This window comes from Schistocerca gregaria, chromosome 8 (assembly GCF_023897955.1).
Source record: "Schistocerca gregaria isolate iqSchGreg1 chromosome 8, iqSchGreg1.2, whole genome shotgun sequence".
Classification (NCBI taxonomy): Eukaryota; Metazoa; Arthropoda; class Insecta; order Orthoptera; family Acrididae; genus Schistocerca; species Schistocerca gregaria.
In genome coordinates, this window is record NC_064927.1 from 323,273,078 (window position 1) to 323,298,441 (window position 25,364).

The following is a 25,364-nucleotide window of genomic DNA, read 5'->3' on the forward strand; positions in this document are numbered from 1 at the left end:
ATTTTCGAAGTCCTACAGTTGTTGGTCTGGAGATGCTGTAAAGCGACAATGATAGATGTGGGACAACATCCCGCCAAAGATGAATGGTCTGTTTGGATGTGTCCCAGTACACTCGAGCAAAAAAGATATCATATTATTCTCAGACGTCACAGAACTTTCCGTACATACCTCCCCCCCCCCCCCCCCAATCTTGTTTGAAGCGGAAGAGGCTCCTATGCCCTGCACAAAGGAAGTCTTATGAATGGATCATTCTGATTAGCTCTTATTGAATTTGCCCACAAAACTGCTGCTGCTGCTGTGTGTGGAAGCACTGTCCGCTATTTTCTGCATACAAACAAATTACAAGACTTTCAGTGGCAAAACTATTTTGTACACATCGAAAAATACATATAGCAGCTATATTGCACTGACAGTTAAACTCTGCAAAAGTGTTCTACAGTTCATGAAATACGCAAATTACCGCCGAAGACACTTACTCAATTACACTGCTCTGCTACTGTCAAGGAAGCTTGAATTTTTCAGTGTGAAACCGATCTCCATCGGGGCTATGTCACCTCGTACCACATCGATGTAGTAAACACAATTCGTATCCTGCACCATACAATATCACCTCTTCTGCATCCTGCATATAGCTATCGAACACCAGACACTCGTACATATACTGTGAAGACAGACAGACCCCTCAAAACATAAGCACATGCACCGCATATAGTCCTCGCAGCACTAGATATTTCCCACGAGGTCGATCGGTCACCCACTGCGGTCAACGGTCACGAATCAAGTGCCCCCAGACACGCTTGTCATATATGCGATCAGAACGCCCTCAGTGGACTGCGGACATTCTCTGATCTGTTGTACAAAGGCTGGGGTGGCTCCTACGCCACAAAGACCTTACTGTTTCTGAATCTGACTTGCTTCCTTGGTTGCTTTCCACACCCATCCCCACACTCTGGGATTACAAGAACATATGTATTTACACATGGTTTGCCAGAATATCATACTATTTACGCGATAGTCCTCGATATCAAGCACATAGAAGTATGTTACAGATCGCTTGCACAGCATAATTCCGCCGTTAAAGACTGGAAATTATATCTCTAGAAACCCGAAACTTTAGTGAGAAGCAGCAGGTCGAACGTGATGGAAAAACCACTGAGTAACTAGAAACTTTGCTCGTCTGTCAAGATCTTTACGTGAAAATTCGAAAAAAATGAGGAAACTGATAGTTCCATTCGTATTTTTTAACGAATACCGATGTCACTGATACAACAGATTCCAAATCATCCTTCTACTTTACAAAGTCAGCTAAGCTATTTCTTATGTCTAGAGAACCAGTAATTGTGTCATCCATCTGTCTTTCACCATCTATATGCACACGACGCACACAGAGTCGATGTTCTCTCAACCAAATGATGATGAGATATGTGTAGAAGCAGTCAACCAGACAATGTACAAGGGAATAATGGTCCAGCGCAAACACACATCCATATTGAATCTTCTCAAATTCCCATGAAGAACATATGAGATCATGACGAGCGCCCTACACTTTCTTAGTATTAGTTCGCTATTCAGCCACCAAGGGGGCGACATGGTCTGGTCATCTACATTCCTGTACTCCAGCCACCCTCTGTAGTTCGGGCGGCTCCTGCTGTGAGCTTAGAATGTCAGTCGGTCCAGCCACAGGCTACCGCCACAATGCGTGCTCTTGCACCCCAGACAGAATAGTCCTAGGAAATGAGCCACATATATTTTATCACAGTACTTAGAATTAAATATTACGATTGCAGCCTCTCTCTGATGACATTTGACAATGAGTATCTGTCCATTCTTGTGACTGTACTTAATTTTCCACATACAAAAAATCTTTCATTCCTCTTATGGCTGTCACAATTTCTCATGTCAAATCCATACCTTCCCTTACGAGAGGACAAAGCCAGTTTCTTTGTACATCTCGGAAACACACATACGTTATAAGTCTGCTGATCATGGCGAACCTATCACACATCCCCTACTACTAAATATAATACTTGGGCAATAAGTGAACGCTGGCATTATCAAACAATACCGAGCGAAAATCCGCGATGGATGGATATGTCTCACTTGTTTTTTGTTGCGAGTTGTACCTGTGTCTTAGGATGAGATACGCAATCGTCTTATAAGCCACCAGATGTTAAAAAACGATCGCAGTGGCAATGTTACTGTCACGACCCGTCTTGGTTCTACACACACACACACACACACACACACACACACACACATGCACACACACACACACACACACACACACACACACACACACACAAGTATTGCTAACAATATCCAAGTTAAAAACTATACAAGCTTTAAGTATCGAGGTATGGTATTGCTTCCAAATGAAGTGACTCTCCACACAAATACTGCGACATTGAATACACATGGTGATCATGGAGTGTGTATTAACAGACCAAAAATGCTGTTGCACATAGCCAGCCGTGTAAGCTCCTATTAAAATCGCTGAATTTAGAAAGTGATTTGGCTGAGGAACGTGGTATGAAGCCGGTATTTGCAACTCCCTCATGCTGCCGCTAAATATTTCTCCAGTATTTGTAACGTATTCTGTCTCGATGCCACGTCACAGGTTGTGCAGTATATCCACTGAGTTGACTGAGAATGATGGTTGTTTGAGAATGATAACCTACAGTATGGTTGATTTAGAGTGATAACCTACAGTAGATGGTGTGCTATGCGATGGATCACTTAAGAAATACAACACTAGTTTGAAGTCGTAAGAAATGTACATTGGCTTTTCAGATCTATAGCGCTCAGCTTTCTGGTAGAAATGCTGTCTGCGATTCCGAATCAAGTCTTTCCATACAACCACATTCTTATGTTGAATCGTGTGGAGACGTCTTTTAATTATTATAGCCACTGGTGAATCATATTTGTGGCGCTTTCACATTGCGAAATGGGTCACCTTTTTGAAACCTATCTCCTACAGGAAACTCCAACGTGGCTTTAGACAGTCCCTCTGCGTCTTGTAACTGTTCCTCAGTGTCTTATCCGCCATCCTGCCGCTTCGTCCACGTGATTGTCCCAATTTACGTCGGAACTGAGCAAAAGTCAGAGACCGCTATATCTACCACCATCTGCAACCCGAGCTGTTCTAATGTAACAGGATGGTGTTTTGACCATTCGGTGGAAATGAGAATGTGTTGTCAATGCTCCATTATGATGCGTAATGCCAACATCAAATAAAGCTTTCTCCTGCAACACGAGGCAGTAGTAGAAAAATAAGTACGGAAACTGGAAGAAGGACAGGCATTTTGGTACTGCACTGCAATGTGGCTGCAAACTAAATACAGATACTGCAGTCTGAAGGGGATCTGCCGTTCTTAGGGTTCATTCAAGTCTGTCACCGAAACATTCTCTCTGTCATCGTTATTTTGCATCATCCAACAGAGGATAAAAAACTACAAACTTTAAAAACTCCGCTAACGTCTTCTAGTAGAGATCTCGAAAAGATGTCTTCCGACGTACATATTTATCGAAAACAAATACCATCTGTGTGCTGGGCTCGAGCATTTGCACAGCTTCGTGCACCGTCATGCATTTTGTTATTTTCACCATGACTTCGAAGTCTCTGTCAGTTTCTAAACTGACATTAATATGTTTCGATCCATTCACTCTGACTTGGAAAGCTCAACATTGCATCGGAGTAAATTATGTTGCTGCTGCTCCTTCAACACACACACGCACAGGATGATTTTAAGTAAAGACAGTCACAACACATGGAAACTGGAAGAGTTTTGCGGCATTGTGGAGCATTTCTAAATAGCAGTCCAAAGGTGATTTATGACCTCTAGATTTAAACTCATCTTTCACAGTGACAAGATTGCTGATGGCTCAGTGTTCCGGTTCGATTGATTCCTCATACTAAAGTCATGCAAGCGATCACTGTTTCGGAGGTAGCCATCCATGGAAGGTATTGCTCCTCCACCAAGACTTTTCCTTCATCTCAAACAATTGATGACAGTCAATCATTATGTGGTAATCAACATCGTACCACTGGATGGATGGGATGGAAAAGACACTGTCGATGTACTGTAATAATATGCATCACAGTTGATAGTGCAATGAATTATAGAAATTTTAGTGTATTTTCAACACAGACCAATGACACGGCAGCACACTTCCCATTTTCTGTATCATCGCTAAAGCGCCCCTCCACTAGTTTGTGAGTACCATATACTAGGCTGCGAATGTAGGTTGATGACTGCGCAGTCCATCCATTCACTGTTAATTCTCGAACATATGTACACCAAAGTACACCAGACAGCGTCCTACATATTTATAGCACTTTGATCATGGAGCGTAATTTACGGTCTTTCTCTCTGATGCTGGGAGTCACAGAGTATTCTCGAATTCTTAGGATGAAATTAGAGATTGAAAGATCTCCTCATACTGCCTTTGAACAAACCTCCCTGCAACACTGTCACTGACTTAATCTGCAGCTGACCAGAAGCAGACTGCTACATTCTACATATCTTGAAGGAACAGAGCAAGTCAAGTACGTAACTACTGTTCTGCAGCAATCTTATTCACAGCACCCATTCAAGTGCACAAGATTTCTCTAGAAGTGCGATTGTCGAGGAGTTTAGCACCCCTTATTGCTGTATAGGAGATATGAAAGTGTTGTGACGATATAACAGACGGTTAAGAAGAAGAAACGCATGGTTTTTATGCACGATGGATTTCCAGCCAGACGGAGTTAGAAGCATTTTACGGAAATCAACTGCGCTATCAATTCAGAAGTATTGTTCTAGTGTCTGGGGTTAGTACCAAGAAGATATTGGTAAGAGAGGAACGATTGTGGAACATAAAAACATGCGCTTCTAAGGCTACACGGTTTTGTACTTAAAACACGATACAAAGGTAGAGCAGAGCGGCTTCTGACTTATTAGTTGTGTGGAGTGCAAAGCTGCTACTTATCCAGTGTAAGAAATATATTTCCAGTGCATGGCATACATACTTCTTGCTAGTTTTTCTACGGTAAACTATGGTGTCAAGGTGAATAGCACCCACTGTTCACATCCGATAATGGTTCAGAAATTATACTATGATTGCATGAGTCCTAAATAAAACGATCGTTTGTAATGCAGAATGCCTCTTACAAGGAAAGAGGCACACGCATAGTATCGGTGTTTGACAAGTGAAATAAAAGTCATGCAGCCACCAACTCCGTAAACAGGACATCCATCAAGCATACATATGGTCAGGGATTGCAGTACCTCACAAACACCTGTCGCTAACTTAGAATCACCATAGTTATGAAACTGAAAACTTTGTTTAAACATGGTTTTCTGCCCAAGATGCGGTAAGGGAATTGAGTACGTTGCATAAATCGTCGTTCGTCTAGAGGAATGTGTCGAAACAGGATGGGCATGTTCCATCATCATCAATATCATCATCACACATGAGATGGAAGTCCTGTGATGACTGAGAGGTTTGTTGTTAACAATCGCATGTAGATAGTGCTTTAAGTAACACACAGAACATGCTGTTATATCCAAGTTAAACACAGGTTATGACACACACGCACCCTGACAGAACAAGGGGAAAAAAATGGTTAAATGACCTGCAGCAACATCTCCTTCTTTCTTTAGAATGCATTATCACTCTATCATTAAATCATAACTCGTTACAACTCTGTCTCAGCCGATCACTCCATTCACTTTCTCTCATCCTTTAACGCAGATGCAAGTAAGTTCAGGGGCAAATGGTTCTCTTTTTGCCAGGAAAGCGTCAAAGACATCAGTCAATTCGCGTATGTCACTATTATCTCAATATACTGTTACCATACAACAACAGTTTGTTAGTTGACACTGCAAAGTTGTGATTGGTGGAGAGTATAGAGAATCACATTGTAAATCTGTTTGTTAAGATTTGAAACACCTAATCAGTCCTGCAGAAGGGTCAAACTAGCGATCCATTCTGCACCTGTATACTGCAGCCACCCAAGCTCGTAATACAACACTCTTTAGCTAATGACACTTTATAAAAATCTATAAGGTGGTTGCCTATAGTATTGGAACAGTGTTTGGACGGCGACAAAGTACCGGTATCCAAGATTGTTTCGATGAAGATCTAAGATGACGGCTGTGGCGTCAATCAAGATGGTGAATTTTGGCGGGAAGTTTAAACTTAGCACGCCTCCCTCACCCGAAAAAGGCATGAAGTTCAAATTCCAGCAGGATAATGAACCACACCCCAGTTATCTCTACTAAGCAAAGAAAATGGCGGGAAAAAATAGTTGTCTTTATTATTTAACCAGTTTCTAGCACGTGTGTTCTCCACTGGGTCTGAACTCCAACTGGCTTAGTTCATATCGTCGCCACCAGAGGACATCACCGTGATGTCAGGTGATGATACAAGTGACGTTATTCAAGATGGCAGAACCCAGTGTGTTAACCATGAGTTCCAGAGCGCAACTGGCTTAGTTCATATCGGCGCCACCAGAGGGCGCTCTCCTGATGTTAGATCATGACGCAATTACCGGTATTCAAGATGACGGCACCCAATGTGTTCACCGTGATTTCCAGAACCCAACTGACTTAGTTCATATCGTGGCCACCGAGAGCGTTACCATGAAGTCAGGTGATGACACAACATCGTCTGCACTCTCTCTTGCGAGTGTTGTAAGCGGACATGCGATGTGTCAGCAGTCCATGAGTTAATGACCACTTATATCACAGCCTTAAGCGCGCACCTTTACACTTGCGCCGGACATAGTCTTCTGTAAATATGCTAACGAATTTAACTGAACACAAGTGACACCAACATCGCTCATCTAACCTATCAATTACATAAGTACTCAATTCCATTTGAATTTCAATCATATCCAACAAGTCAATTTACAATTTCAATATTCAATGATCAAATGAGAAGTTCCACATTCTCCCACTATCAGCGCGGTGTTCATTCATGTCCTAGCACCCCTAAAATGCTGCACTCCTATTGCCTACTGCATTAGTCACATGATTCGACTTCATAGAACCTAGGACTCGAAATCAATTTTCACCAATGCCACAACCACCCGGACTTGGAATCAAATAGTTAAAGTCTGCACCTGAATCCTCAACCCAGCACCACACCCCCTTACCAACCCATGTTGGTGAGTTAACTAACCTATACTAACAGGTACAGCGCATGATGTCATCCAAGATGGTGGGGCGAAATGGCAGAAAAACAGATCTGAACACAAGTCTTTATTTTGCAGGTGGTGTCTCCACCACGAGATTTACTGTCCAACTAACATAGTACACATAACTGCCATCAGATCGTACAGTCATCCCTCCTATGACCTAATCCCAGATGGTGGTCCGTAGGGGCAAGAACTATGCTAAAATTACTCAGGCTGCGCTACGTTGCGGGCGAGAGTAAGGAAGGAGCCCACACTATTTACTTTTGAACATTTTATTGATAGTTTCATGTCAGCACACACTCCGCTGTAGAAAGAAAATTTCATTCTAGAAACATCTACCAGGCTGTGCCTAAGCCATGTCTCCACAATATCCTTTCTTCCAGGATTGCTAGTTCTGCAAGGTTCACAGGAGAGCTTCTGTGAAGCTTGGAAGGTAGGAGACGAGGTACTGGCGGAATTAAAGCTGTGAGGACGAGGGGTGAGTCGGGCTTGGGTAGATCAGTTGGTAGACCACTTGCCCGCGATAGACAAAGGTCCCGAGTTCGAGTCTCGGTCCAGGACACAGTTTTAACCTGAAAAATCACATCAAGAGTAGTGACATGCGTATTGTGACAAGCCAGTTGCTCGGCCACCACTGACTAGATGTTTGCAATTGGTGAGAGATCTGGAGAATGTGCTGGCCAGGGCAGCAGTCGAACATTTTCTGTATCCAGAAAGCCCCGTACAGGACGTGCAACATGCGGTCGTGCATTGTTCTGCTGAAATGTAGGGTTTCGCAGGGATCAAATGAAGGGTAGAGCCACGGATTGTAACACATCTGACATGTAACGTCCACTGTTCAAAGTGCCGTCAATGCGAACAAGAGGTGACCGAGACGTGTAAACAATGGCACCCCGTACCATCATACCAGGTGATACGCCAGTATGGCAATGACGAATACACGCTTCCAATGCGCATTCACCGTGATGCCACCAAACACGAATGTAACCATAACGATGTTGTAAACAGAACCTGGATTCATCCGAAAAAATGACTTTTGCCATTCATGCACCTAGGTTCGTCTTTGAGTACACCATCGCAGGCACTCCTGTCTGTGATGCAGCATCAGGGTAACCACAGCCATGGTCTCCGAGCTGATAGTCCATGCTACTAAAAACGTCGTTGAACTGTACATGCAGATGGTTGTTGTCTTGCAAACGTCCCCATCTGTTGACTCAGGGATCGAGACGTGCCTGCACGATCTTTTACAGCCATGCGGATAAGATGCCTGTCATCTCGACTGCTAGTGATACGAGGCCATTGGGATCCAACATGGCATTCTGTATTACGCTCCTGAAACCACAATTCCATATTCTGCTGACGGTCATTGGATCTCGACCAACCCGAGCAGCAACGTCACGATATGATAAACCACAATCGCGATAAGCTACAATCCGACCCTTATCAAAGTCGGTAATGTGATGGTAGGATTTCTCCTCCTTACACGAGGCATCACAATAACGTTTTATCCGGGAACGCCAGGCAACTGTTGTTTGTGTATGAGAAATCGGTTGGAAACTTTCCTCATGTCAGCATGTTGTAGGTGCCGCCACCAGCGCCAACCTTGTGTGAACGCTCTGAAAAGCTCATTTGCATATCAGAGCGTCTTCTTCCTGTCGGTTAAATTTTGCGTCTGTAGCACATCATCTTTGTGGTGCAGCAATTTTAATGGACAGTAGTGTATGTTCTTTTCTAGAATGATGACGACTTTATTCGTTCGCAGGACAAATAATGTAGAATGTCTTTTAGACACAGCATATGCAAAGAAAAAAAAAACTCGAGAGAGAACGAATAAGCCTCTTGTTGACCCTTTACTATGGACTATACACGATGACAGAACTAAACATGGAATAAACATGAACGTATAAACAGATGTAAACAAAGAGTAGATGACACGGAGATTATAGACAAAACACATCGCCTCTGGTAGCCGGCTTGGAACTAATTTGAAAGTGCAAAGTCGAACACTCACGGCATGAGACACTCACCAACACTCGCGCACTGCACTGTACAGAACTCCTAGCCGCAATCTCTACAAAGTGTAGCTAACTTTTTTAAAATTTCTATTGCACTGCTCATATTGTCGAATCTCTTATGATTAATTACGTTACAGTGGCACTTTACAGGTAACTGTCTGATGCAAATATTTATTTATCACAGGGATGTGGAATGAGTCAGATTTACATTATTATATAGATACAATAAACAGTGTACAATAGAATAACGTACATTACTGAGATATTTTAAGGTATAAAAGGAAAAGTATATTTATATGTTCACCATCATATGCCAGGAAGACAAATAATAACAAGCAAATTTGAAATTTAAAGTCTCAAAACATAAATACAAATGACAATACTAGATTGCAAATACAGTCAGCAGTTAGCCTTCAACTACACATCAAGAGAGTAAAATGATTCACAAACAAGATATTCTCTTAATTTGGATTTAAATACAGGTGAGGCGTTAATTTGGACTTTAAAATTTGACGGAAGAGAATTGAAAATTTTTGTTGTAGAATATTGAACACCTTTTTGTACAAACCTTAGATGTTTTCGATCCCTATGAAATCATTTTAGACATTTTTGTGGCCATGGTATACACTACGAGGTGCATTCAAATTCTAAGGCCTCCGATTTTTTTTCTCCGTACTGGAAAGAGATAGAAACATGCGCATTGCGAGAATGAGAACTGTTTTAAATACTTAAAATGGCGACGTTTTCTTTACTTTAACAGCGTGCAATCATTCGTTTTCTGAATTTGCGTGGTGTGAAACCAACTGAAATTCATCGACAGTGGAAGGAGACATGTGGTGATGGAGTTATGGATGTGTCGAAAGTGCGTTCGTAGGTGCGACAGTTTAATGAAGGCCAAACATCGTGTGACAACAAACCGAAACAACCTCGGGCTCGCACAAGCCGGTCTGACGACATGATCGAGAAAGTGGAGAGAATTGTTTTGGGGGATCGCCGAATGACTGGTGAACAGATCGCCCCCAGAGTTGGCATTTCTGTGGGTTCTGTGCACACAATCCTGCATGAAGACCGGAAAATGCGAAAAGTGTCATCCAGGTGGGTGCCACGAATGCTGACGGACGACCACATGGCTGCCCGTGTGGCATGTTGCCAAGCAATGTTGATGCGCAACGACAGCTTGAATGGGACTTTCTTTTCGTCAGTTGTGACAATGGATGAGACGTGGATGCTATTTTTCAATCTAGAAACAAAGCGCCAGTCAGCTCAATGGAAGCACACAGGTTCACCGCCACCAAAAAAATTTCGGGTAACCGCCAGTGCTGAAAAAATGACGGTGTCCATGTTCTGGGACAGCAAGGGCGTAATCCTTACCCATTGCGTTCCAAAGGGCACTACAGTAACAGGCGCATCCTACGAAAATGTTTTGAAGAACAAATTCGTTCCTGCACTGCAACAAAAACGTCCGGGAAGGTCTGCGCGTGTGCGGTTTCACCAAGACAACGCACCCGCACATCGAGCTAACGTTACGCAAGTGTTTCTTCGTGATAACAACTTTGAAGTGATTCCTCATGCTCTCTACTCACCTGACCTGGCTCCTAGTGACTTTTGGCTTTTTCCAACAATGAAAGTCACTCTCCATGGCCGCACATTCACCAGCCGTGCTGCTATTGCCTCAGCGATTTTCCAGTGGTCAAAACAGACTCCTAAAGAAGCCTTCGCCGCTGCCATGGAATCATGGCGTCAGCGTTGTGAAAAATGTGTACGTCTGAAGGGCGATTACGTCGAGAAGTAACGCGAGTGTCATCGATTTCGGGTGAGTAGTTAATTAGTAAAAAAATCGGAGGTCTTAGAAGTTGAATGCACCTCGTATTAGATGTAAAGAGAAAATGGTTATTACAGACACAAACCATCAGAGACATTAAGTATTGAGAAGAAGTTTTAACGGAAGTTTTAAATAAGTGCGACTGCGGTATGGAATGCAATGGGCGGGACAATGCCAGTGAAATGCACAGGGCAGGTTTGCAAGTGAATGTAAAGAACGAACTTAGGAAAGAACTCGATTGTATTATAAAATACGCAAAAACGCTTGAAAACTTGGTAATAAGTGTGAGAAATTCCTCAAAATCTAGCCTATAAGAGTTCTCAAATACCAGCCAATTAAGCAGCACACGAGCAAAAACAAAAACAGCGGAACTTACTTTAAAACTAAGTAATAGGTTTAGTGTGCTTGAAAATAGCACAGAGGAGAAAGAACAATCAAATTGTACCATCATCCACACGGACAGTTCAGTGATCAACGCTAAATTGCGCTCACAAAGCAAAACAAATCGGCCTACTATTAGTAAACAAAACAAAAAACACACGTTGGAAAATAGACATGAAATCCTTATTCTAGCAGTCAGCCATGGAAGAGGTGTAACCGAAATTATGACTTCTAAGAAAACAGGATTCAAGGTAACAGGCGTAATCAAACCAGGAGCGCCACTAGGTGAAGTTTTAAATAGCTGTAACCAATCTGTGACGAATGGCACCACATGTGTGATAATTAGATGCACCAATGATATATACCACAATGAAACTAGACGTGCTACAACAGTTTTAAAGCAAGTAATTTGTAAAATGCCTGAAGTGAAATTTTTTGTTGTCAGTATCCCTCATAGGTATGATCTCATGGAAAGCTCTTGCGTGAATACTGAGATTATTACCGCCAACAGACTGTTCGCTAAGATATGTCGAGGTTATCCTAATGGTACATATGTTAGGATAAATAGTGATTGCAGAGAGCATTTTACAGAGCATGGACTTCACAGAAACATGAAAGGGAAAGAAGCCATGAATGCTGAAATATCGAATGCTATTAACGACTCTAAAGTAGAAAGAAACACTATTACACTGTCTGAAAACGGCTTATTAAACTATCAACATTAGTGGAAATAGGAAGAGCTGATGTCCCACAATCATTGGTAGCAACAGAAGATTCTTTGGCGTCAGAAGAAGTAAAAAAATCTGAAGTGTCGTCCAGTACAGCAGTCACATCATCAAAATTGTCAGTAGTGTCGAAATCATCAAAAATAACTGAACCATTATCATCAGCAGCAGATGTACCACCTCCCCAGCAGGTTCAAAATCAAGTCCAGAATCTGTGACTAGTCCATCAATCAGAAGAACAGAGGCAAGACCAGTGGTACAAAATGCCACTCAGATTTCATCAACAGACGAAAAATCAACACCGTCGAAGCATCATTTATCAGCTTCATATGCAGGTTCAACGTCCACAGTATTGTCAGTGCCAACTGTAGTTCAGGATTTAAACGATAATACAGTTTCAGCAAAGGTTCCAGTATCAATTGGAACATCAGTTACAAAAACGGACTCAGCGTCAAAACAGGCAGCATCTCCAACATACACTGAACCATCAGCTTCAGAAACACCTACAGCATCCACTGAAACAGCAGCTACAACTACAGATACAGCAAGTATGGTGGCACATCCAGGAGTAAGAAATACAAGGAGCAGGGAACGTGTAATTCTTAAGGATTTTTGGTACCCAGCCTCAGCAAGGAACAGCCGGTAACATTGGGAAACATAAGTACAAACTCCTCTCCATCTAATTTCAATAATTTAAAAATAATGAGCCTTAATAAACAATGCATTAAAAATAAAATATTAGAACTTGAGATTGCAGCCAGTGAAGCTACTATAGATTGTATTTGCATTCAGGAACATTGGTGCATGAGTTATGAACTAGAAAACATTTGCATTTCCCCATACAAATTAGTAAGTTATTATTGCAGGAAGGAAACAAGACATGGTCGTGTTTGCATTTATGTAAAACCTGGAGTAAAGGTTACAAATATGACTGTAACTGAATCCTTGAGTGAAGAAAAACTTTTTGAGGCTGCAGCAATACAGTTGAATATGCAAAAGAGTAAATTAATAATCATGTCAGTGTACAGATCACCATGTGGTGATTCTGAAATTGCATTGCTCAAAATATTACACCATAAAAAATCAACAATAATTATAAGTGGAGATTTTAATGTCAACTTATTGACTGAAGGTGCATCCAGAGATCAGTTCCTGAATGTTTTACAGAGCTTCAATTTGTATCCACATATAACTAACCCTACAAGAATAACAAACACTTCGAAAAGTCTCATAGATAATATCTTCACAAATATAGATGCCATAGATATAGATGTAATAAATGTTGACCTAGGAATATCTGCTCACAATGCACTCATCCTTAAATTACCCATAGGGCCTGTTTCCAAAAATAGTTCATACCAAATGTACAAAAGAAACTTCTCCACAAATAGTTGCAGTCACTTCGTAAATACACTGAGTAACCAATCATGGGCAGAAGTACTGTTACAAACTAGCACAAACACTGCATATAATGTTTTTATTCCCTGTTTATGTTGAATTTTGAAATGTGTTTTCCTAAGAAACTTGTAAAAAAACGCATATGGGCATACATATTCTAGCTCCTGGATCACAACAGGTATTAGAAATTCCTCCAGGACCATGAAAATGCTTAACTGTTGTTGTTGTTGTCTTCAGTCCTGAGACTGGTTTGATGCAGCTCTCCATGCTACTCTATCCTGTGCAAGCTGCTTCATCTCCCAGTACCTACTGCAACCTACATCCTTCTGAATCTGCTTAGTGTACTCATCTCTCGGTCTCCCTCTACGATTTTTACCCTCCACACTGCCCTCCAATGCTAAATTTGTGATCCCTTGATGCCTCAAAACATGTCCTACCAACCGATCCCTTCTTCTAGTCAAGTTGTGCCACAAACTTCTCTTCTCCCCAATCCTATTCAATACCTCCTCATTAGTTACGTGCTCTATCCACCTTATCTTCAGTATTCTTCTGTAGCACCACATTTCGAAAGCTTCTATTCTCTTCTTGTCCAAACTAGTTATCGTCCATGTTTCACTTCCATACATGGCTACACTCCAAACAAATACTTTCAGAAACGACTTCCTGATACATAAATCGATATTCGCTGTTAACAAATTTCTCTTCTTCAGAAACGCTTTCCTTGCCATTGCCAGTCTACATTTTATATCCTCTCTACTTCGACCATCATCAGTTATTTTACTTCCTAAATAGCAAAACTCCTTTACTACGTTACGTGTCTCATTTCCTAACCTAATTCCCTCAGCATCACCCGATTTAATTTGACTACATTCCATTATTCTCGTTTTGCTTTTGTTAATGTTCATCTTATATCCTCCTTTGAAGACACTGTCCATTCCATTCAACTGCTCTTCCAAGTCCTTTGCCGTCTCTGACAGAATTACAATGTCATCGGCGAACCTCAAAGTTTTTACTTCGTCTCCATGAATTTTAATACCTACTCCAAATTTTTCTTTCGTTTCCTTTACTGCTTGCTCAATATACAGATTGAATAACATCGGGGAGAGGCTACAACCCTGTCTCACTCCTTTCCCAACCACTGCTTCCCTTTCATGCCCCTCGACTCTTATGACTGCCATCTGGTTTCTGTACAAATTATAAATAGCCTTTCGCTCCCTGTATTTTACCCCTGCCACCTTTAGAATTTGAAATGAAAAGTTGGACTGACCCCAAGTTTAAACAACATCTAACAAATTACAAAAAATATATAGAAAACTAATTACAAAAGCAAAATTACTAAGTAACGATAAATTAATAAGAAAATCAGGTAATAAATCAAAAACTATTTGGGAAATTGTGAAAAGGGAAACAAGTAAGGGCCTCAAAGGATCAGGAAATAGTACTCAAAAATAGTGAAAATATTGAACTAAATGATGAAACTGGCAAATTACATTAATAATTACTTTTTAAGTGTACCAGTGTCATTAAGTAAAAACTTTACTAAACATGAGAATTTAACAGCCCCAAAAGTAGTCAGTAGTATGTTGTTAACTCCCACAAATGATAATGAAATATTAAAGGTGATAAAGAGTCTAAAATTAAAAATGTCTGCAGGTGTGGATGAAGTGCCTGTGTCAACAATAAAAAAAGATGCCCAACAAATTATAAGGTCCCTGGTACATATTGCCAATTTGTCTTTCAGCGAAGGTGTGTTTCCTGAGAGCTTTAAAATCTCTAAGGTTAGACCTCTGTTTAAAAAAGGAGATCGATACAAGGTAGAAAATTATAGACCAGTATCCCTTCTCCAATCACTTTAAAAAATTCTAGAGAAAATAATGAAAACCAGACTCATAAATTACTTAGATGCTCACAAACTTCTAAACTGCAATCTACATGGATTTCGCTCGGGCCACAGCACAGAATCAGCTATCCATGCCTATACCAAAGAGATTGTCAGGAGTCTCGACACTAAAAAATGTGCAGTGGGAATTAACTTAGATTTATCTAAAGCTTTTGATACAGTAAATTACAAAATTATGTTAAACAAGATGGAGGAAATAGGTGTAAGGGGAGTTGTGAAGCAGTTGTTTGAATCTTACCTTCAAGATAGAACTCAGGTGGTAGAAATCATCGCCGAACATAAAAATCAGAAAATCAAATGGGTCTCAGATGCAAAGAAATTGGAAATAGGTGTCCCACAGGGCAGTGTTCTTGGTCCGTTATTATTCTTGCTTTATATAAATGACATAAAAAATCCCAATATTTCTACCAAAATAATGTTGTTCGCAGATGACACTAGAATAATTATAATTGATGATAAAAATCATTAACCACCACAACTGTTATAGTCCTGAAATATATTCAACATTGGTTTAATGCTAATGAGTGAACACTTAATCTAAGTAAAACAAATTATATACAGTATGGCAAAGCAACTCAAGATATGGACCTCCAGTTAAAACTAATGGATAAGAAGATAGAGAGTGTACAATCCACATAGTTTTTGGGCATGCACATTGATCAAAACTTAAGCTGGAAAGACCATCTTAGAAGTAGATACCTTAAGGGTTGCGAAGCAACTCAAATCGCTTGATACGGGCAAGTCTTCAGGTCCAGATTGTATACCGATTAGGTTCCTTGCAGATTACGCTGATAAAATAGCTCCCTACTTAGCAATCATATACAACCGCTCGCTCACCGATAGATCTGTACCTACAGATTGGAAAACTGCACAGGTCGCACCAGTGTTTAAAAAGCGTAGTAGGAGTAATCCATCGAACTACAGACCTGTATCATTGACGTCGGTTTACAGCAGGGTTTTGGAGCATATACTGTATTCAAACATTATGAATCACCTCGAAGGGAATGATCTATTGATACATAATCACCATGGTTTCAGAAAACATCGTTGTTGTGCAACGCAGCTAGTTCTTTATTCGCACGAAGTAATGGCCGCTATCGACAGGGGATCTCAAGTTGATTCCGTATTTCTAGATTTCCGGAAAGCTTTTGACACCGTTCCTCATAAGCAACTTCTAATCAAGCTGTGGGCCTATGGGGTATCGTCTCAGTTGTGCGACTGGATTCGTGATTTCTTGTCAGGAAGTTCATAGTTCGTAGTAATAGACGGAAAATCATAGAGTAAAACTGAAGTGATATCAGGTGTTCCCCAGGGAAGCGTCCTGGGACCTCTACTGTTCCTAATCTATATAAATGACATGGGTGACAATCTGAGCTGTTCTCTTAGGTTGTTGGCAGATGATGCTGTAATTTACCGTCTAGTAAGGTCATCCAAAGACCAGTATCAGTTGCAAAGCGATTTAGAAAAGATTGCTGTATGGTGTGCAGGTGACAGTTGACGCTAAATAACGAAAAGTTTGAGGTGATCCACATGAGTTCCAAAAGAAATCCGCTGGAATTCGATTACTCAATACATAGTACAATTCTCAAGGCTGTCAATTCAACTAAGTACCTGGGTGTTAAAATTACGAACAACTTCAGTTGGAAAGACCACATGGAAAATATTGTGGAGAAGGCGAGCCAAAGGTTGCGTTTCATTGGCAGGACACTTAGAAGATGCAACAAGTCCACTAAGGAAACAGTTACACTACACTCATTCGTCCTCTGTTAGAATGTTGCTGCACAGTGTGGGATCCTTAGCAGGTGGGATTGACGGAGGACATTGAAAGGGTGCAAAAAGGGCAGCTCATTTTGTATTATCATGTAATAGGGAAGAGATTGTGGCAGATATGATACGCGAGTTGGGATGGAAGTCATGAAAGTAAAGACTTTTTCATCACGGCGAGATCTATTTATAAAATATCAGTCACCAACTTTCTATTCTAAATGCGACAATATTTTGTTGAACCCAACTACATAGGTAGGAATGATCATCAAAATAAAATAAGAGAAATCAGAGGTCAAACAGAAAGGTTTAGGTGTTCGTTTTTGCCGCATGCTGTTCGGGAGTGGAATAGTAGAGAGATGGTATGATTGTGGTTAGATGAACCCTCTGCCAAGCACTTTAATGTGAATTGCAGAGTAGCCATGTAGATGTAGATGTAGATCTCAAGTACTTATCCCACAGGCTCAATTCGGCATGTTTGCATTGAGGATATTATCCAGAGTATGCAGCACGGACTGTACTAGACTAGTGTATTTTACTTACTTTCAGTCCATCGTGTCTTACGGCATAGTGTTCTGGGGTAAAACTAAATCAAGCTTATAAGATATCTTCAAATTTCAGAAAAGAGCTATACGAATCATAACACATAACTCTCCAAGAACTCATTGTACGCCCCTTTTCAAAGAACTGCAAATACTCACAATACCATCGCTGTATATTTTTAAAAGCATTCTGTGTACAAGAGCACATATGAAAAATCTATGTACAAATGAGGACTGCCATAATTATAATACTAGAACTCGTAAGAATTTGTATGTAGAAAGGGTAAGGAGAACACAAACCCAAAAGCATGTAACTTATTTTGGAATAAAACTTTACAATACTCTGCCAGTGTATATGAAGGAAATAATAGATGAAGTAAAAATTAAGACTGAGCTTAAAAATTACCTTTTAAGCAAAACGTTCTATGAGTACTTTGATTGTTTGTAAATTTATTGCCAAAAATTTTAGTTTATATGACTAAATTTGTACTTTAAAAAATGCCTTGAATGTGATATTCCATTATTATGTTTGTAGTACTTGTACCAGTATGATAACTTTGTCGTGACAATTCCTACATCATGTAAATGATTTACAGCTAGATAATAAAATGAAATGAAATGAAAACAAGTAATTGTGAATCTGCGTAAACTGGAGGAAATAAACCAGGTACACATTTTTATGAATATAGCACAAATACATATACACGACTGGCAGTTTACTCTAGCACAGCTGAAATTTATCTAGCACTTATCCTGTAAACAGGTAAACTTAAAGTAGCAGAAGTTATCTCTACAATACAAGACTTCATAATACCATGTCTCGATATTTTTCAACATATGAAGCGCCTCATATCAATACATTTACGGTTATACATTTATTTTACCTACCTATCAAAAGTAAATTGTCCATCTTGTACATCTGTAGCAACGAAAATACTGCAGCATAGTTGTTACCAGTGTTTGATTTGTGACAATACGCACAGACAGCCGTACCAGTACCTCAAAGGAAAAAAAATCATAACTGGAGATTTTGAGATGTTGTTCGATTGAACTTTTGCTGCGGTTGAAGCGATATATGGTTCAAATGGCTCTGAGCACTATGGGACTTAACTTCTGAGGTCATGAAGCCCCTAGTACTTAGAACTACTTAAACCTAACTAACCTAAGGACATACCACACATCCATGCCCGAGGCAGGATTCGAACCTGTGACTGTAGCAGTCGCGCGGTTCCAGACTGTAGAGCCTAGAACCGCTCGGCCACTCAGGCCGGCGAAGCGATATAAAACAAGTGTTGTAGTTACACTTTAAAATGCTCAGAAAAGTGTTTTAAAATATCCTTTTCAGAGGTCTGAATATCGAAAACATATGCTGGGAGGTCACTGTACCGGAACTTCTTTTCTTACAAATCAAGCAATTGCTGTTACTAAAACACAGATGTGCAGAAAAGTTTATGAAACAAGAGGATATGTGCAATATTCGAGTTTCACTACATCGGTTTGATGCAGCTCTCCACACTAATCTGTTCCATGCAAGCCAATCCATCTCCGAATAACTACTGCAACTTACATCGTTTTGAACCTGGTTGCTGTATTCATCTCTTTAAAAGTGTAAGCTATATAAATATAACCAAATTCCAGCGGCGAATATGAAGCAAAAGACAAAAAATAGCAAAGAAAGCGAGCGAAATGAGAATAAGAAAGCTAAATGGGAGTGGGAAAATGTAGCACATTTCTTAACAGCTGCTGCCAGAATTGTAGAATACGTATAGAAGCCATGTGGGTATGGGCACTTTACGTCAATTTCCGCTCAGAATCGTCAGTGCAGTAAAGGCTACGGTAAGCGATCAAACATTTTGAACTTAATTATAAGTGCATAATATTTGACCGTGTACGGTGCAGTTTGACGTGTTTAAGAGAAATTTTGATTCGCAGAAAGTTTGTCAAGTTAGCGGACGTTGTTTGTCTTGACGTTTCGCCGCATTTGTTAGTGAAAAATTGTTTTCTCACAACTTATCTCACTGTAACGTGGGCTACCACTGCTATGAAAACTACGATCAAGTGTAAAAACGAAGTAACATCGACAGTTACCAAAATGGTATAAGTACCATATCTTTTCCAACCGTATGCTACGCATGAAGAGATTAGGAACAAAATCAATATTTTATAACGCTTCCAGTGACATAAACCGAAGCGGAATGAAATAATAGAAATCGAATTTCTCCGGTTCTCCCACGCACAACGTGGGTTTCATGTTCCTACGTTGCGGTGTTTTAATTACCTATCATTAGAGGACCAAGTAGAAGAGAATAAATTTTCACATACTTGTGTCTTCTTTTTCAATGTGATGGCGAAGTAACGCTAAATAAGTTATTAGACGTTTCATTGTCCATTCGCAGAAAGTTGATGTACCGGTTCTGAGTGAAACATTTTCCAGTTGCATATTTCTCATTTTAAACCATTCTCTGGACCGGCGTCTTGTTTTTATTTTCTTTAAACACAAAGCCAGGTGCACCGTTAGAAATTCTTTATCTGCATTTGTAGCCATTGCCACTAGTGCCAAAATAGAGCATACAAGAAAAGTGCCTGCTTCAAAAGTAAGGTTAAATTGACAAGCTTTCTTACTGCGCGTAAGGGCTTGTTTGACATATCCGTGGCTAGGCAAGAGCGAACTTCACCGAAAGTTTGCTCTTTTAGGAGGGATTTTATAAGTTTTAAAAAGTTTCACTGTCCACTCGAAGAAAGTTGACGTAATATCGCGTTCTGAGAGTAATATTTCCTTTAGCGTATTTTCATGGAAACACGGTGCCAAAGTCAATGCCAGAACTGCTTTGTCTGCACTTGCGGGCGTTCTGTAACTACTGTCAAAATACACACTAACAAGAATAGCGTGTTCTTCATAATAAGGTTACACTGACAAACCGTGTTTCAATTGAATATCTACGGGCTTGCCTGGTAAACCCATGGCCAGATAACAACAATTGTGTTAAACTCGTTTTATCGTTTACGGGGGCCTTAAGTCGCCTTTTTTAGTGGCGGGCGTGCGAGACACTTCCAGTTCTCTTGCGATGTGTTAATGTTGTATCTTTGCTTTATCTGTGTTCGCACTTCGCATTCAGAGTTGCAAGTGGAGTGACAGGGAATGAGGTGCTGCGCTTGTTTACAAATTTTTAATTCCAGCGTTTTGTCTGTCGATACGAGGTGACAGTCCTTGTATCAGTTAAAAATCAGTGTAGTGAATAACACAGGCTTAAATTATTTGAAATTGCTGTATGCAGTATTGTTGTTAGAAGATATTTCTGTATGTGACACATTGATTTGTCAGGAACCCTTCTTAAGTAGTATGCAATTCTAGAGCAAATTATGAATAAATTTTTCTGATACGAGGGTGTAAACATTTGCAGAAGAATACATTTTGATCAGCTTTACGTAGGCGAGCGACAGCTAGAAAACCTGCTTAGAACTGTTTTACAACCAAGTACTTTTATATTCCTGTCGGGGAAACGAATAGTTGTAGTGAAATACTGTAAGTTTCTTTGTATATTTAAGAGTAGTATTTATCGTGTAAATTTCGTGCTAAAATGACATCTAATTAGTAGTCACTCTCTGAAATGTATAGTATTGTGGTATTTCAGGGTGCCACAAAAACAAACATTTATTTACTCACAGGCCTAGTTTGACAAAGATAGTGCAGTTTGCCGCCCTTGACCGTTTAATAGCATCGTCCCTGCACTTGTTTTTATTAGTTTAGGGATATCACAAATTCTGAATGAGGATGACCGGATGCCGATTATAGAACTCCATCCACTGTAATACAAAGCCAGCCAGTTAATAATAGTGTACTCTCATTCGCTTTATATAAAGTGTTATTCACTGATAAAAGAAAGCTTGTTCTATACCAGCTGATGTCAAGATCAAGGCAATGATGTCTTATTTATGTATTGCTTGCTGCACCTTCAGCTTACTTCCCTGAACATCTGAGTCAACATCCCTCCACAGTGAGAGATATGAAGCCCAGGAAGAGGCTCAAATGCCAGTATCATAAGATACCGTTTTTTAATGTTTTACTGAGAGAGAGAAATTATAGTGCAAAAGTACATTGCGAATTGAGGGCAACGTTTTATTATTTACTCGTGTTAGATGTTGTCCCAAACTGGGTTAAAGTAATTTAGTGGCCCTGCCATACATTGTCCATAATTTATGTATGATACTGGTACTGATACTGTGTGTTAGCTAAGTAATTGTCCTCTGTAAAGTGTATTTCTCAACAAGTACAGTTTTTAATTGCCTATTTGGAAAGTTTTAAAATCCCCTTAATCTTCTTTAACAGTTTATTGTACAATTTCATTCTTTGGTGGACCATGCTGTTTTGAGCTCTATGTTTATTTCTTGGTACATGTATGTTCAATCTAGATTTTGTCCCTTGGTCATAGACAGGTCTATTCACATTAAAAGTAAATGTTTTCTTTGTCATGCATGACTGAACTACCATTGTAAATACAATACTATGAATGATCTGTAAGATAAACCTTTTCACTTGCATTTTGCTATATGGTGTTGCTGTGTTTCTTTGAGGTTAGCTGGTACTTGGTAATTTTGGTGCAATTTGATAAATTAAATTAATGAGTTATGTTAATGAGAGCTTAGACAGCATACAATTTGCTGTAAGCCTACCAGTATTAAAGCAGCTCTTGACCAATGTGTGGCTGTAAAGTGCATGGGCCAGTTAATTATCATTGTGATTAGGTGTGTATGTAAGGAAGTGTAAATGAATGATTACAGAGTATGCAGTTATGGCATTATGAAGTATTAAAGGGTACCAAAATTTATAATTAGACTTTCAGAAATTTCGTAATTGAAAAGAAATGGGTTACCATTAAAACTTCCAGAAAAATATGAGCCTCATTTCCTTGATTTTTATTTACTGTGGAAAATTGTTTTAATTCCTATACTTATTTTGCACAAATATCAAAGGAGAACTAAATAAATTAATGCATGTGTAGAGTTGCTTGTACGTTGCAAACATACCAATTTATCTAAAACCAGATGGCCCACTTGACACAGAGGCTTCAAGAGAATTAATTCCGATGACATATCCACTGCTGCCCATGAACATCTGCTTCAACAGCCGAGAATTTGAGAAGCTAATTCTACCAGAGGAGATGCACTTTTGCTCAGCAACAGAATTGTTCACTGCTATAGACATTTCCCTTTGTGTGCCTGTCCTTACCATCTCTGCTGATTGGGAAGTTAGTACTGATCTCAGAGAGACTGCCTCCCAATATTGTTACACTTCTCAGCAAAGAGATTCCCCAAAAGGAAGCCAACAAACTGGGCACTCATCAGAACAAACTCATTGCCGTACAGTCAGTTTGCGAAGCAATGTGAGGTGTAACGAGCATGTGAGAAGGTGAATGGTCCACTTTGGTTTATTGTGAGAATTTTAGGAAAGAGTGGTTCACATGTAAAGAAAACTGCATATAGAATGCTGGTGTGACCTATTCTTGAGTACTGCTTCAGTGTTTGGGATACACACCAAGTTGCACTGAAGGAAGACATTGAAGCAATCCATAGGCGGGCTGCTAGATTTGTTAGTGGTAGGCTCAAACAACATGTAAGTGCTTTAGGAAATCAAATGGGGACTCTGGAGGGAAGGTGATATTCTTTTTGAGAAACACTATTGAGAAAATTTATAGAACCAGCATTTGGAGCTATATTGGGAAAATGCAGTCAGTCTAAATAAGGAGACTGCTTATAAAATACTTGTGTGTCCTATCTTAGGTGCATGGGATCCATACTAAATTGAACTAACAGAGAATATTGAATGCCCTGAGAGAAGGGCAGCATGAATCATCAGGAAGTTCTGTGAACAGTGGGAGAACTGCACAGAAATGCTGATAAAATAAATTGTATACCTATAGACAGATGGTCTAGCCAGTAGCTCAGTACAGCCACCAGTCTCAAAAGACTAATGATAATAAATAAAACCTAGCCTTAGGAAATATGATCTCACATTAGAGATGAGGGAGGGAAGAAAGAGTGAGCAGGGAAAGTGGTTGCAGGCACACACAACAAGGGAGATGCTTACCTCCGGCTTTTTACCTCATAACGTAGGACTTGATTGACCTGCATTCACTTCCCTTTTATTCCCTCCTCCTCTCTTTCGTGGTGAAGGAACAAGATTTTTTAAAGCTATGTTTTATTTATTTTTGTTGGTCTCGTGTGTGTTTAGGCGGTATTGATCTAAGGGAAGTAGTCACTGGCTCGTTTGTCTGTATATTTTTCACATTCCCATGTGAGAGGTTTTTTTTTTTTTTTAATGGAAAAACCTGAATTGGTAGACATTTGCGAATTGAATCTAATTCTCCTGATAAATGCACTTCGAATACTGGTTGCAAAGGTGTGGCAAGATACATTATATGAGGCCTTCAAAGAATATTGTAAAATAAATATCGTCTAGGGGAGAGATCCCTCACTTTTGAATATTTTATACTGGACTCCTAATGCTGCTGTAAAAAGCTACCTCATTGATCCCATGTTCCAGATGCACTTCATGTTCACAGAAAGATCTTTGTAGTGTGTGATTGTTTTGTAAGAACATATGAGTACTCTGTAAATACCAGTGTGAGGGAGGTTGTTAGTATGCTGGAGTTTTGGAAAAAGACTTGAAGGTGTACAAGGAAACTAAACTCTGCATTCATCATTAGCCTAAGAAGTGGATGTACCATTAAGAGTTAATGGTATATGTGTAAATGATGTGGTGAGACTAATTTAACATTGTGCATTGTTGCTTCAGTTGTTGAATAACTGATTTGTTTGTACGTTTGATGGTGAAAACTGAAATATGCCGTACTTCAAAGAAATGTAATTGGATTGTTGTCAAAAATAATTGATTATTTTTGTTGTTATATTACATAGTAAGATCAGTGGATATACAGCAAGCCAAATGCTTGATGAATAAAGTGCTGTACAACAAACAGATTGCAGAGGTAATACAATATTCCTGAGTTGCAGAACTTAAGGAACATAATAATAATAATAATAATTTTATTGTCATTAGGCCAATACAGCAATAGACAACATCACACACATGGTGCAATACAATTAATAATTTAAAGAAAACGACAGGCTAGTGTTTATCATTACAGTATTATATTACATTTTTTCAGTTCCTTTATATCCTATAATGTGTGAGTAACTAATGAATCATGTGGTGATTGTGTGAATCACAAAGCAAAAGTTTTGTGTGTACCTTCTATGAAGAATGAGTAATTACCATCATAGCTTTCTCCTGTGTGTTAAGATGTCATGCATACAACTGGTTTCCCCATAAAATATCATATGCTGTTAGGTATTGAAACAATGAAAATAGGATGTTCTAACATCAACACTTCAGCTACACAATCCACAAGTCACTTTAACAGATAAATTACTCTTGACAACTTAACACTAATATAACGTGCATGTTGGCCTGATGGTAATTTATTGTCTAAATATACTGTACCCAAAATCTGAACATAACTTGGACCATCTGATGGAAGCTTGTCTTTAAAAGCTGTCTGCCATGTGTTTTTTTCATTCAGCAAGAATTCATTTACTTTAAACTAACAGGATGCTTGAGAAATTGTCTTTGAAACACA

The 25,364-nt window shown here is 39.7% G+C and overlaps 1 protein-coding gene across 8 annotated transcripts in view; it reads left to right on the forward strand.

Moving 5' to 3' along the window:
- The window catches only part of LOC126284945 (DNA ligase 4-like), a 616,842-nt gene that overhangs the window by 314,667 nt on the left and 276,811 nt on the right, over positions 1 to 25,364 (forward strand). For 2 of the 8 annotated variants that reach the window (XM_049984220.1, XM_049984219.1), the window contains exon 1: positions 21,114 to 21,250. The exons of 3 other annotated variants lie outside the window; for them this stretch is intronic. The gene's annotated coding sequence lies outside the window, so the exon portion shown is untranslated. Of the gene's footprint in view, positions 1 to 20,784; positions 21,251 to 25,364 lie in introns of those variants that run through there. 3 more of the 8 variants (XM_049984214.1, XM_049984216.1, XM_049984215.1) reach the window with 3 other exon arrangements.